Source organism: Octopus sinensis, linkage group LG7 (genome assembly GCF_006345805.1).
Source record: "Octopus sinensis linkage group LG7, ASM634580v1, whole genome shotgun sequence".
Classification (NCBI taxonomy): Eukaryota; Metazoa; Mollusca; class Cephalopoda; order Octopoda; family Octopodidae; genus Octopus; species Octopus sinensis.
Window position 1 is genome coordinate 98,560,721 of NC_043003.1, and position 10,179 is coordinate 98,570,899.

General features: G+C 37.4%; 1 long non-coding RNA gene across 1 annotated transcript in view; it reads right to left on the reverse strand.

Annotated features, from left to right (window-relative positions):
- Positions 1 to 1,736: 1,736 nt before the first annotated feature.
- The window catches only part of LOC118764349, a 16,481-nt gene continuing 8,038 nt past the window's right edge, over positions 1,737 to 10,179 (reverse strand). The window contains exon 3 of the long non-coding RNA XR_005000166.1: positions 1,737 to 1,853. This is a non-coding gene — a long non-coding RNA (uncharacterized LOC118764349). The remainder of the gene's footprint in view (positions 1,854 to 10,179) is intronic.

A 10,179-nucleotide genomic window follows, 5' to 3' on the forward strand; every position in this document is an offset into this window, starting at 1 on the left:
ATCAAAAAGACAAAAATCGAAAATGGCGTTAATTGCGATTAATTTTGGCGTTAATTGCGATTCTACGTTTAATTTTGATTTCAGGTACAGCTTACGTATATCTAGGAATGCATTATCCAGTTGGCGATTTCACTTCTAAGATGGCAGCGTGTGTAAGTGCGTGCGTATGTATTTGTGTGTGTGTGTGCGTGCACGCGCGCATATGTGTGTGATTCGAGATGGAAAAGATAGTGCTGTTTTCAGTGGTTCACAGATCTTCCCCCAGGGGCGTAGAGTACAACTCGTAGTAGTTGTAGGTGTAGTATTGATAGTAGCAGCAACAGTGGAAACAACTGTAACAGAAGTGGTGGCGGTAGTGGCAGTAGTAGTAGTAGCAGCAGCAGCAGCAGCAGCAGCAGCAGCAGCAGCAGTAGTAGTAGTAGTAGTAGTAACTGGATTAAGAGCTGTGGTTAAAATTAAAACATTATTATATCAATATAACTATATTTTAAGGCGGCGAGCTGGCAAAATGGTTAGTATGCCGGAGAAAATGCTTAGCGACATTTCGTCCGTCTTTATGTTCTGAGTTCAAATTCCGCCGAGTGGACTTTGCCTTTCATCCTTTCAGGGTCGATAACATAAGTAGCAGTTAAGCATTGGGGTCGATCTAATCGACTTAGCTTCTCTTCCAAAATTGCTGGTCTTGCGCTAAAATTTGGAACCAATATAACTATATTGTAAATTACAAAAGCAGAATATAGGTAGAATATTTTGCACGCCAGTTAACATGTCGTAACGGTATTAGAGTGCCACCTGTCTTTGGTCTGGGTTCAGATCCTGCGGAGGTCAGCTTTATCTTTATACTTTCGGAGTGAACTAATAAAGTAATAGTACAAAGGTCACTTCTTATTCTCTTTTTTCTTCTGCTCCATCTTTCTCTCTGGCTACGTTCAGATGTGGTGATGAACGGGCTCAGTCAGATTTAAAATGCCTAAGACACACTGTAGGTCACAACGGTGTATTTACGACTCCTGTAGGACTTGAAAGGTCGAGGACGGAAGACAGAAAAGATTTCACAGTCACACCACACTCTGGCTTCCCTATTGTTTGCGACAACAAAATGTGGGTTGGGTTTCAGTGAAGTTTTGCTTATCTTGCTTTGCTTTTCTTGTATCTCTTGTTCATGTTGAAAAATTTTGGAGATGAGTATAATCTAACCAATACTTTATTTTATCCATCCTCGGAAGGTTAAAGTTAAACATGACTTCGGAAGAATTTGACCTTAGAGACGTGACTAAATTCTTCACATTAATGATTCAGCCAATCCCAAGCTGATGCTGTGTGGCTATGTGTATATCTATATACGTTGATGTTTGTTTCTTTTGAAATAACTCCGCAATTTCTCAAAATATGCATGCAGTTCCAAAATCTCTCGAGAATATTGCATGGAGTAATAAAACGGAGCGGGAGGTTTTCTTGGAGGAACATTAGAACATTTCGTAATGTATACAACGAATGATCAACCAGGCACACGAAGTGATGCATGCCTTGGAGATCGACAAACTATTTACATAATACCAAAACTGGTCGAGTAGATGTCGTTACATATATACAGCATTTCGATTTCCACGTTATCAGCTAACATTACATTACATATAACATTGTCTTTCTAACATTAACATTGCTTTACATTGAGCGGTGTAAGTTAAAGAAAACTATTTCCACATATATTTGTTAACCCGAAGAACACTAAATACACATACATAGAGGTCTGATCAATAAGTATCCGGATTGTCGCCATAGTAACGAAGCTAAAACATGCGGAGTAAAGCCGCTTGGCAAAGATTGCCCCTGAACTCTGCTGTACATTTGCACTAAGTTCTAACGTTCTACCTCTCTTCCGCTGTTTACAGCAGTGCTTCGAAGAAAGACGTGTAGCTTGTGATCGCCGCATTGACCATGACAGAGAAAGTTGTCATGGCGATACCTGCTCAGAGGTTAACGCAAAGTTGCAGAAAGTGTATTGAGAGGAGTGTATGAGCCGGCAGAACTGAGAAAGACATCGCAGATGTGCATGCAGCTGTGAGGGGAAATCGTCGAATTACCATCCGTGAGATATCAGAGGATGTGTAGATTAGTTACGGTTCAGTTCAGTCCATTATCACTGAAGATTTGGGTATGATGCGTGTCTGCCAAGTTTGTGTCAAAACCGTTTTCAGCTGATCTAAAAGACACCCGAGTTTCAGTTGCACTGGATCTACTTGATCGTGTCGAGAACGATGAAAACTATTTAAAAGTACTGCGTAGGCCTCTGAGCAGATATCGCCAAATTTTTGACAACTCTGCTCAACTCACTCTGTTAAGGTCAATGCGACGATCACACGCTGCACACCTTCCTTCTAAGCACTGCTGTAAATAGCGGGACGAGCTAGAACGTTAAAACGTAGTGCGCATGCACAGTAGAGATCAAGCTCAATCTGTGCCAAGCGGCTTTACTCTTCATGCTTTTGCTTCGTTACTATGGCAGCAACCGGGTACTTATTGATCAGACCACATATATTGAATCGCTCCCATGGAACTTCAAGTTTCGTATGCTTCTTACAGAAACTTAGTTCGTCTATCGTTACAATTGTTTCTGTACCAACAGAGGCGTCTGCGAGACTAAGTCCTTTGTGAATACGAAACCATTGGTCACTCTATGACCAGACATAAACTTAATTACTTTTAATACATTACTGCTCTATGTTTTAGAGTGTGCTTCTTTTCCCGTTTTATGATACATTGACGATTAACTAATGGTTAGGGCAGCGAACTCGCGGTTGCAGGATCGCGGTTTCGATTCCCAGACCGGGCGTTGTGTGTGTTTATTGAGCGAAAACACCTAAAAGCTCCACGAGGCTTCGGCAGGGGGTGGTGATCCCTGCTGTACTCTTTCACCCACTCTTTCTCCCACTCTTCTTCTGGTTGCCTGCTCGCTTAGCCAGCGGGGTGGCGTCATTCGAAGGCTAAAACAATGCGACCGCATTGTGACCAGCGATGTGTAACAACATCTGATGGTCTGGTCGGTCACGTGATCACGTGATATATATATATATATATATACATATGTGAGTGTAAATATTATGCCTACTACAGACAAGTTGGGACTACATCTATAAATAAGGATGGCACTTATGGTGAAAACAGGAGCCTACATATATCGTCAAAAACCCCACACTCTTACAGAGATTTCAGAGACTGTCATGCCTTCTTTTTCAGAATCGGTTGCAATTCCATCAGCAGTTTGTATACCTTCTCCTAAATGTTCCGCTGGATCAAAATTGAGTGGGATAGGGCAAGATTCTTTCAATCTGTAATCAAATTTTTCTTCTTATTCCCACCCCTTACATAAGTTACTTCAGACATGATTCTAGCTCTACAGAAGATTGACTCACCCAAGCACTTGCCACATGCTACTCTACATTATAAATACGTTAGATTTTCGGAGTGTGGTTGAAATTAGTCTTTAGATAAGGATTCTTTTAGTGTTAAGCGTTTGATAATTATCAAAACAAATGTTGCCATTTCCAACAAAAGTTGCAACAAGGTCTGCTTACGGTAATATTGTCAACAAAAACAAAGTTGAAATGTTTGTAAATACATGCAAGCACTCATATATACAAATAAACATATATTTCATGTTGTTTCTATATACATATGTATATTATACTTACATACATATTCATGTGTATAAGTACGTATGAGTATGTGTGAATGTAAAGAGTGAAGGATGGTAGGTGAGCGAGACGAATAGCGATGAGGGTAAGACAGTTATTATACATAAGTGAGAGAGAGAGAGAGAGCAACAATACTTCTAACGAAAGGCTAAATTAAGTGGAACACACGACTCTTTGCGAAAGACAAATAATAACAACATCAAAAACAACTGTAATATCGTTAACAACACGACACAACGACAACGCCATCACTGACACTGTCATTGCCAAATCCCCTTACCCCCCACTCCCACCACCACTACAGCCAACGGCAGCAACAGCAACAACAACAACAACAACAACAACAACAATAATAACAACAAGAACAACAACAACAACAGCAACTACAACATCTGAAGCAACAAGGGTAACTAATGCAAAACAGAACATTAAAAGCGCAACAAACACAGCTCCTCCTGATCTACCCACAAAATAATAATAATAACAATAATAATAATAATAATAACAATAATAATAATAATAATAATAATGATAATAATAATAATAATAATAATAATAATAATAATAATAATAATAATAACAATAAAAATAATAATAATAATAATAATAATAATAATAATAATAATAATAATAATAATAATGATAATAATAATAATGATGATGATAATAATGATAATAATAATAATAATAATAATAATAATAATAATAATAATATAATGATAATAATAATAATAATAATAATAATAATAATAATAATAATAAGACGAAGAAGAAGGAAAAAAGAAGAAAGCCAAACTAAAAGACAAAAGGGTGTGTTAGAGCATGGTTTTGAACAACTGTGCGAACAATATGAATGTGACATCATCATCTTATTAACAATCGGGTGAATGGCGAAGGTTAATTGCGATGTAGTCTGCACATCTGGAATCACAATATCGTTACCTACCTTCTATCCTTCCCTTTCTTACACTCTTTCTTTTCCAATCTTTTCATCTCTCCTTATTTCTTCGGTCACTATCCACTCTCTCTCTCTCTCTCTTACAATTTCCATCTGTCTGTCTGTCTGTCTCTGTCACTCTCATTTCCCTTCTTCTCACTAACTCTTTTCCTCTCTCTCCCCCTCTCTCTTTCTCACTATATATATATTATATATATTTCTTTACATATGATATGACATATATCTGTATATATATATGCATATATATATATATATATATATATATATATATATATATATATAGATATAATACATATATACGTGCATATACATATGAGTGTATGTATATATAAATATATATATATATATAATAATGATAATGTATATATATGTGCATATACATATGAGTGTATGTATATATAAATATATATATATATATATATATTATATATATCGATATATATATATATATAAGTCAGTAAATGGTGGGGTTTGTGTTAACCACATGTAGAGAAATGATAGAAGAGGAAAAATAATAAGGCAGAATGCTAACGGAAAGTAAGTTTTAAAAAATGGGTGTGTGAAAAATTTTAAAAATTAAAAAATCCATTTTATTAAAATTTACTTTCAGTTTAGCATTCTGCCTTATTAATTTTCCCTCTCCTATATATATATATATATATATATATATATATATATATATATCTGAGGGTGTGACAGTTTATATAATTTATGTTGCTGCACATAGGTTAGACATTTTAACTATGAAGGCCAGTTGGTTGGCCGAGTTCTTGAAAATACAAATTTATGTAGCATTATTTCAATTAGTAACTCTCACTTTTTCTTATCAATAACTGTCTTTTATTTAGTTGTCAAAAATAAAATATACATACACACAGGACACTCACACCTACATATATACATACATGCATACACACATACATACATATGCATATACACACAAACGCGCGCACACATACACAAATATATATGCATATATGGGTACAGGACGTCACAAAACGTAAACATCATGAAAGGAGTGGCTGTGTGGTAAGTAGCTTGCTTACCAACCACATGGTTCCGGGTTCAGTCCCACTGCATGGCACCTTGGGCAAGTGTCTTCTAATATAACCTCGGGCCGACCAAAGCCCTGTGAGTGGATTTGGTAGACGGAACATGAAAGAAGCCCGTCGTATATATGTATATGTATATATTATATGTGTGTGTGTGTTTGTGTGTCTGTGTTTGTCCCCCCTCCAACATCGCTTGACAACCGATGGTGGTGTGTTTACATCCCCGTAACTTAGCGGTTCAGCATGGGAGACCGATAGAATAAGTACTAGGCTTACAAGGAATAAGTCCTGGGGTCGATTTCCTCGACTGAAGGCGGTGTTCCAGCATGGCCGCAGTCAAATGACTAAAACAAGTAAAAGAATAAAAGAATAAAAGAGATTTAGAAAATCTTAGCTATTATTAAAACTAAAAAATGTTAATACAAGTTATTACTTCCATTGCTTATTACTTATTAATTCTATTGAAAATTTAAAATAACTCAATAAAAATATGTCTTGCACTTTAAAAATATTAATGTATTAAATTATTAATTAATAAATAGAAATTTTAAAATAGGTTATAAAAACAAATGTGGTACATAATTAGCTAGTACAATAAATTGAATAATAAAAAAATTAGTTATATATTACAGTAAAATCTACCTATAGCAATACATTCACAGTAAAATTTGATTGAGCTATTGCCTAAGTTATTGCCAAGTCTTCACATTTATATTCTTGAACAATGCCTATATTTTACATAACGAATTTGCCTACCATATATACTATTCTACTTCGCATAAAACTTCAGCTATATTGGTACCTCTGTCTCTTATGTTTTAAGTACTCTAGTGTTTCAATATTTTAACAAAATAAGGTGGCTAGCTGGTAGAATTTTTTGATGCCAAAATATAACTATGGACCAGTCCACTTCAAAAATGTTATTGCCAAGTCTTCACATTTATAGTCTTGAACAAGCCTATATTTTTACATAATGAATTTGCCTCCCATATATACTATTCTATTTTGCATAAACATATTGGGATTTCTGTTTCTCATTTTTAAAATATTCTAGTGTGTCAATATTTTAACAAAACGATTTTACTTTGATAATTAAAATCAAATAATTTTTGATATTCAAATTATATCCTCAGCTGCAATATTTTAAGTAAAAATTGTCTTGTTTTGTACTTTACTAGATGTAATAACTTGTCCTGAACTTTTCCAGGTGTAATAACTTGTCCTGTACTTTTTCAGGTTTATAATCTTATGAATAATATTTCTGTTGCTTGCATTTTCCCATGATTACATGGGACACAGCCACTCCTGCGCCTACTAAATATTTTAAATATTTTATTTGTAATTTTATCCTTAGCTGTAATATTTTAAGTAAAAAATTTCTTATTCTGTACTTTATCAGATGTAATAACTTGTCCTGAACTTTTCCGAGTGTAATAACTTGTCCTGTACTTCTCCAAGTTTATTACTTTAAGAATATTATTTCTCTTGCTCGCATTTTTCCATGTAATACAATATAATTCACCTTTCGGCCGAGAATACTTTCGGCTACTATTCTTATGATGAAGTATTCGTATAATTTGATGGCAAGCAACTAAAATTTATTGCGGTAATTATGATTCTTAGCAGGAGAGTTTTAGTGTTACGGAATTATAGCCGACTCAAGTGGAACAGAGCGACTGCCATGTTACGTCTTAATGCTACTATCAGCAATACTGAAGTGAAATTGGTTTGGTTTGAGGATAGAAACTTCGATGAAGTATATGAATATATAAAGACGTACATACATATATACATACGCGCACACAAACATACACACAGAGATATGGACACACACACACATGCATATACATACACATTCATAGACTAGAACATTCATCATTCAAACCTATCCCAAGTAAGGCGCCACACGTCATACTATAATAAATACCAGAGTGGACTGTGGAGTGCGTTACTGAGGCCGATTTCGGTTGCATGTTGCACTTTACAGTGCTTTCCTTTTTGTGGTTAGGCGTAGGAGTGACTGTGTGGTAAGTAGCTTGCTTACGAACCACATAAGTCCGGGTTCAGTCCCACTGCATGGCACCTTGGGCAAGTGTCTTCTACTATAGCCTCGGGCCGACTAAAGCCTTGCGAGTGGATTTGGTGGACGGAAACTGGAAAAAGCCCGTTGTATATATGTATATATATGTGCGTGTTTGTGTGTTTATGTTTGTCCCCAACAACATCGTTTGATAACTGATGCTGGTGTGTTTACGTCCTCGTAACCTAGCAGTTCGGCAAAAGAGACCGATAGAATAAGTACTGGGCTTACAAAAAATAAGTCCTGGGGTCGATGTGTTCAACTAAAGGTGGTACTCCAGCATGGCCACAGTCAAATGACTGAAACAAGTAAAAGAGTAAAAGAGAGTATGTGTGCGCGCGCGGACGTGTGTGTGTGAACTTGACTGTTCACTCCCACACGCTGTTGTAAGTTTCCGCTCGTTGAAGGAAATTTAAAGGTACATGCGCCAGGCTGTTATTTATATAAATTTACTGCAAATGTGGGTGATGGAATTATACAATTAAAGTGGGGAAATGTTATACATTAACAGAAACACAATTACTCAGAAATAATCAAATATACATAATATTAATTAAAACAAGATATAATTAAGCATGAAATAAATAATGGAAAACATTTTGGATTTTCGCCCACATGTCGGGTAGAATCCACCGAGTGGGATGGGTTAGAACACATCACGCCACTATAACCCGTCATTGCTCGCACTGCAACCTTCTTCAGCTGAAGGCACCCGTTGATATTTCTGAAAGGATTGGTGCAGCTAAAAACCCTCGTCTTCAGGATGCATCTGTTTCAGCTTATTGTAGTAGTAGGAGCACTCCGTCGGTTGCGACGATGAGGGTCCCAGCTGATACGATCAACAGAACAGCTTGCTCGTGATATTAACGTGCAAGTGGCTGAGCACTCCACAGACACATGTACCCTTAACGTAGTTCTCGAGGAGATTCAGCGTGACACACAGAATGTGACAATGCTGGCCCTTTGAAATACAGGTACAAGAGAAACAGGAAGAAAGAGTGAGAGAAAGTTGTGGTGAAAGAGTACAGTATGGTTCACCACCAGCCCCTGCTGGAGCCTCGTGGAGCTTTAGGCGTTTTCGCTCAATAAACACTCACAATGCCCGGTCTGGGAATCGAAACCGCGATCCTCCGACCGCGAGTCCGCTGCCCTAACCACTGGGCCATTGCGCCTCCATTCAGCTTATTGTAATATCTTGTTCGTGGTTTTTCAAGCAAAATGGGTCGAAATAGCAAAATCGTTAGCCTGCAGGACAAAATGCTTAGCGGCATTTCGTCTGTCTTAACGTTCTAAGTTCAAGTTTCGTCGAGGTCGACTTTGCATTCATCCTTCTGGGGTTGAAAAAATAAGTACCAGTTAACCTCTGAGGTCATTGTAATCGACTTACCTCCTTCCCAACAATTTCAGGCCCTGAATTATCATAATTATTAAGGTGGGGAGCTGGCAGAACCGTTAGCACGCTGGCCAGACCACATAACAGCATTTCGTCTGTCTTTAAGCTCTGAGTTCAAATTCCGCGGTAGACTTTGTCTTTTATGGTTTGGGGTCGTTAAAGTAAATATCAGTAGAGTACGGGGTCGATGTAATCGGCTCAATCTCTAATTCAAAATTTCAGAATTGTGCCTTTTATTAGAAATTATTATTTTACTAGCAAAATGGTTCGAACTGACAGAATCGGTACTGCACCGCCGTACACAGTGTATGGTGGCATGTCTTCTCGTTATTTACGTTTTGAATTCAAATTGCACTGAGGTCGATTTCCTTTTCATTCTTTCGAGGTCGATAAAATAAGTAGCAGTTGAACAATAGGCGCAGGAGTGGCTGTGTGGTAAGTAGCTTGTTTACCAACCACATGGTTCCGGGTTCAGTCCCACTGCGTGGCACCTTGGGCAAGTGTCTTCTACTATAGCCTCGGGCTGACCGAAGCCTTGTGAGTGGATTTGGTAGATGGAAACTGAAAGAAGCCCGTCGTATATATGTATATATATATAATATATATATATATGCGTATGTGTGTTTGTGTGTCTGTGTTTGTCCCCCTAGCATTTGTTTGACAACCGATGCTGGTGTGTTTATGTCCCCGTTATTTAGCGGTTCGGCAAAAGAAATTACTGGGCTTACAAAAGAATAAGTCCCGCAGAATTTGCAGCTATCACTTGCTTTGGAAACACCTCGTCAACCATGTCTCCAGTATTGTCAACGCCAGCCCCACCAGGAGCGGAGCATCGGTTTTATGATCAGCTCCTGTGACCGAAAAGGCAGTAAATGTGGGTTTGCCAGGCTTTGCCTGAGTTGCTATTAGAATAGCGGTCTTCCGTTCTTGCCGCATTTTTTAATATATTAAACTTCGTGCGAGATTCGAGTTTCACGCGATTGCGATCTTCAGGCGAAACT